This window comes from Astyanax mexicanus, chromosome 16, assembly GCF_023375975.1.
Source record: "Astyanax mexicanus isolate ESR-SI-001 chromosome 16, AstMex3_surface, whole genome shotgun sequence".
NCBI classification, from domain to species: Eukaryota; Metazoa; Chordata; class Actinopteri; order Characiformes; family Acestrorhamphidae; genus Astyanax; species Astyanax mexicanus.
In genome coordinates, this window is record NC_064423.1 from 30046140 (window position 1) to 30051610 (window position 5471).

A 5471-nucleotide genomic window follows, 5' to 3' on the forward strand; every position below is an offset into this window, starting at 1 on the left:
TGTTTTCTTTGCATTATCAAAGAAAACATGCAAAGTCATGCTCTAAATGATTTTTATTTGGAATAATGTTCATTTTACTCAAACATATACCTATAAATCGAGCTCTATATATTGGTTCTAGGTTCTACAATTGGTGCTATATCTTTCACAGAGAGTATAATCTATTATCTCAGGTGTAAAACAGAATTAAGAGCTGAGATCTGAGCAAGGTGAGGAGATGTTCTCTGCTCTATCCTGATGCCCTCTGTCTGTCTGGCTGTTCATCAGCGGGAATGAGCCCATATATCTCAATGACACGACGCGCTGCAGGAGGGGCCTTAAAACAGGCCAAAACGTCCTGATTTAAATAAGGGCGCAGAGAAGCGGCTTTCACTCCTCTTCCCCTTTAGTCTTTACTTTGATGTATTTATGTCCTGCCAGGTTTGGCTACAGATTTTGAAAAACACAGACACAAATCAAATGACCTTACACATCCCTGTGTCTGATACTGAGTTCACTAAAACACTGAGAACACCAGCTATCAGAGTAGATAGCGTAACCCTGAGCAATCTCAGTAATTGTGGCAATAATGCGTTTATGATAGAGCAATTCGTCTCATTCGCAACTCATTGGAACAAACACAGTCTGATTATAAACGTTGAGTCAATAGGCTAATTGTGTTGTCTGGACTTTGATTTGAACACCTTTGATCATTATTTTGCTTCTTTTGAGTCATTCTGATTGTGTGCTATGGGGTCATTGTCATGATGTGTAAACCAACTGCAGGTCGACATTATCCTTCAGGATTTAATTATGATAGAGAGCAGAATTCAAGGTTACAGTAACTATGACACGAGAGCTGTGTTCCATAGGGTTCCCTCATTAAAACAAATCACTATTCACTATATGACATTTGCTATGTATTGAAGTGAATATCGTTGCTGTCCAGTGAAAAACAAGTATCTCCAAAACAGCAACTTTGCAGGAGAGAGATAAAACCTTCTAAACTTTCAATTGAAATCAATGCAAAAACTCCAAGACTGCTTTTCAAAAAACTATGAAATAAAATATATTTTGAAGTCTGGAAAATCATTTTCTGATAGTTGAATGTAGTAGAAGTGAAGTAGTAGTGTTGAATGTGTGTCCAATAGCACCCCAAAGACTTTTAGTATCTGTGTCTTCAAGGCAGGCTCTTAAGGTGGCAGCAGTATGTGGATGAGCATTGTCCTGCTGGAAGAGTTTAGAAAAGGTAGGACCAGTGGTTGTAGGACCTCATTTACATAATGTTGGGTTGTGAAATTGGCTTTAATGAAGATCAAATGTCTGCAACAAACACTACAACACCAGGCTTTCTGGACATGTGATGCGCAACAACAAACCGTTGATCTTGGCAGTGACCACAGTGTCTCCACACACAGAATTTGTTGGTGGTCTCCATGTGGTGGCATACAGTGGTACTAATCAAAAGAATAGAGTAAACCTTCTGTAAAGAATATCTGGTTGTCACATTCTGTGAAACTGACACCAATAAATAATTTAGGAGTAATCTATCGTGATAATATTGTATCGTATTAGACGCCCTGTGATTCTCAGCCCTAGTAATTCCTGTAAATTTAAAGAGCATAGCAACACACTACTGATAACTTACAAGACTTCCAAGATTTCCAAGAACAATAAACCACTTTTGTAATCAATTTTGTAACCATAATCAATCTTATTTTTTTTAGCAAGCACATGCACAGTGTATGGAAGATGTCTACAAGTGTCAGACTGAAATCCGAGTGCGATCCGAGTGTCTCCAGCTGTAGCGCACCGCTGTTCTCTACAGTGGGTTTTGTTGTCTTAACTGGGTCGACCTTAGACCTTTGTATTTGTTGGGACCTCTGGAATTTCACGTCACAGAGAAAACACAAACAACAGCTGTAGCTTATTTCCCCAACCGAGGAAAAGGTTGGGTTTATAGTGGCGCGCATCCAAAGGTTACTCAGCCTGGACTGATTTCAAAGAACCTTATCACTCCGAGCCTTTCTCAACATCCTAAATAGAGTCACTCTTTTACAACTGCAGACCGAACGACTCTGTTCTGTGAAGAGACACGGTGATCACAAACTGTTACTGATCAGCTTCTGGGTTACAAAAGTCCAGAGCTTATCTTTTTACAGTACGTGACTTCTCCATCCGTCAAGCGCAGCAAAAGAAAAACAAGAAAATTTCTTGAGTGATTCATCAGTTACACTGTAAACCTGGATACGTTGAATTGACTTAAGGGGTAATAAGTAATTCATTGCCATAAGTCTACTTTAGAATTTTTTAACTACTTTATAATCAGGTGAATTAAATAGAACTGCATTTAGGCCCAATCCCATTTCACCCCTCAGCCCTACCACTTACCCCTTCCCGTTGCTTTAGAGTGTAAACCTTCCCCTTGGAACAGAGTAACAAGAACAGAGTTACAAGGGGAGCACACGATACGTCATCAGGAGCACCAAAGTTCAGTAACCTAGCTGCTGATTAACTAGTTAACTTTATGGTAGGGGTGGGCAATATTATATCGTATACAATATATCGTGACACAGAAATATTGGGATATTAAAAATCAATATCATGATAATATTGCTGTTCTGTCTTAAAAGTAGGTTTATTATTTACTGTGGAGCTTCAGGTGTATTTATTGTATAATTGTTTTAGTTTGCAGTTTATATGCATGCACTAAATATTCTACAATATTTTTGCTGCATTATATTATTTTATGCTGTATTATTTATTTTGCCACATTATGATTATGCTGTTATACTCTTAAACTATATTCCTGAAATTAATTAATTATTTTTCTGTTTTCCTATATCGCCAAGTATATCGTTATCGCAAAACTACCCTGAAATATCGTGATATTATTTTAGAGCCATATCGCCCACTCCTACTTTACGGCATTGTAAATTGAAATTTACTTTGATTATTTGACATTTAAGGTGGAATGGGAAAGTTAGCTAACTAGCTTGCTACTGAGACAAACTACTAGCGATCTTTTTATGTTTGTTACAAAGAATTGAGCCATAAAACATTGAAACTACACATTAAACTAGTAATAGTAATATAATGCTAATCATCACTTTTAACAAGGAAAATATATACGTTTGTGAGTTTCTTGCTCTATCCCTTCCCCCTACCCCTCCAGCCTAACGAGCAGCGGAACACCCCTACCCCTTGGCATGCACACGTGAAAGAGATGGGTAGGGCCAAGGGTGAAATGGCATTGGGCCATAGACTTTTATTTAATTTATGTACAATATGTTTGAAATAGTCATAGAAATTCAAATGCTATAGAAAGAACAGGATAGCACACAGCCAACACAGAGAGTCAGCAACTCTGAAAACAGTGCTTGCTCTTACTGCCTACAACATAGAGACCATAGAGGCAGTTAATCATAATATATGATCTACAATGTTAGATAATACAGTTATCAATACTTATTGTTATTGTTATGTCCCACATTTCCAGAACTTTCCTGTACCATTGCAGGATAACCTTGCTGGAAACTGTCTTATTACATTATAACGTTAGCTGGGAAGCTGGTTTTAGATGGTCTATGCTGTCCTTTGATGGTCATGGTGGATAAAAAGCTAGTCATTCAGGTGAAAACACCCCCTATACTGGTTAACTATGGCTAATTATCCAGCTCTTGACCTGCTTAGTTCATGTTTTATTGGTCATAATTTTGGTCATGGTTTGGTTGTTTGATCAGCAGGTTAGTTATGCTGTTCATGCAGTTCAGTCAGCATGGTGAAGCTTGGTCAGGTTGATCATGCTTGAAGACCAACTAAACCATTAAACTTAAACGAAAACATATCCTATATGCTGGTCAAAAACTGAACGTTGCAACCATTGCAGCCAGACATGACTTTCTATTAGTCAGAGCTTAGAAAGCCTTGCTTGGAAACAAAAATAAAAAAGCACTGATGAAATTAATGAAGACAATTTCTGATGCTTAAAATGGTGCATCGTTTTTGGTTGGTGCAAATATAAGATTTAATGCTCTTCTGTCCTGCGCTATGAGTGCAGCCATGGAGAAAGTACCGAAAACAAGCAGGACTTACTGCAAAAAGTGCAAGAAGCACCAGCCTCATAAAGTTACCCAGTACAGGAAGTGCAAAGACTCCCTTTATGTCCAGAGTAAGAGGCGTTACAACAAAAACTAGAGTGGTTACGGTGGACAAACAAAGCTTATTTTCAGGAAAAAGAGCAAAACCACAAAGAAGATCGTGCTATGGCTGGAGTGTGTGCAGCCTAACTGTCGCTCTAAGAGGATTCTGGCCATTAAGAGATGCAAACACTTTGAATTGGGTGGAGACAAGAAGAGAAAGGGCAAGGTCATCCAGTTCTAAGCTGGGCCATGGACACGTTTGTGGTGTTCCATCAATAAAAATTCTATTCAGAAAAAATAAATGAATAAATATTAGATTTAATACCGAGATTATTTTTTTTAGCAAAGAATTAAACATTATTACCACGATCCCATTACTGAAGAATCCCCTGAATACAGGACAGTGTCTGATGTGTACGCATCAGTGGGAAGCTGAGCAGATTGTGTATCTGAGCGTTGTGTGTGTGTTTATCTACAGCGTGCTCGGCTTCACCTTGCTGCATTGTTGTAAATCTGATTCCTGCAGGGCTGATTGAAAGGTTAATGGGCAGAGTGGGTCAGTCGTGCTGTTCCTCATGACTGACAGTGACTAACACTGCTGCTCCGTTTCCAGGAAGCTCCAGTCTCCTTCACTGTATTGATCTGAGCCGCGCCGCCGCTCGCTAGCTCTTGTTTTTAGCGCTAATGGAAGAGGCGGAGCATGTTACCGTATTACAACAGCAAACACACATATTCCAGCTGCGGGGTCTTTTTACACAAAACCGCAAGGTGATCTTTGTTTCATAGCTCATGAAGGGTAGATTTCTGTTTGACAGTGTAAAGTTAGCTTATAGTATTTAGCTGTATTTAGCTGCTGATTGCTTACCTGTTAGATATAACAGGTTCTCAAAATAAAGAACCTGTTATTAGCTAAAACTGTAGTAGATGCCACATGCATAGGCATTAGAAAAAATAATAATAATTTCCTAATTAACCATAGAAAAGAATTGAATTAGATTTTTTTGACCATTGTAGTTAAGGAAGCTATGAAAAAATACACCCTCATAAGAATATATGGCAATATTTAGATTTCAAATATATGCCATATATTAGAATATAGTATATATAGAGAAATAGAGGATAAGAGGTATGGACAGGTGACTACTGACTGTTGTCAGGGTTTAAATCGGTCAGTGGCACACCTGTGTTTTCCATCGCCAAGATAGAAAGATGCCAAAAAAAACACACAACCCATCATTGTAGATTTATTTCTAAATATAGTGTGAAAATAGACAGGGTTAACGGGGGGTAAGATTGAGTAAGTAAGAGCATCGCAAGGTGTACGATACGATACGTCCTCTTGTATGCGTA

General features: G+C 38.4%; 1 pseudogene; it reads left to right on the forward strand.

Moving 5' to 3' along the window:
• Positions 1-4041: 4041 nt before the first annotated feature.
• LOC103039494 (60S ribosomal protein L36a-like) lies at positions 4042-4396 on the forward strand (annotated as a pseudogene).
• Positions 4397-5471: the final 1075 nt, after the last annotated feature.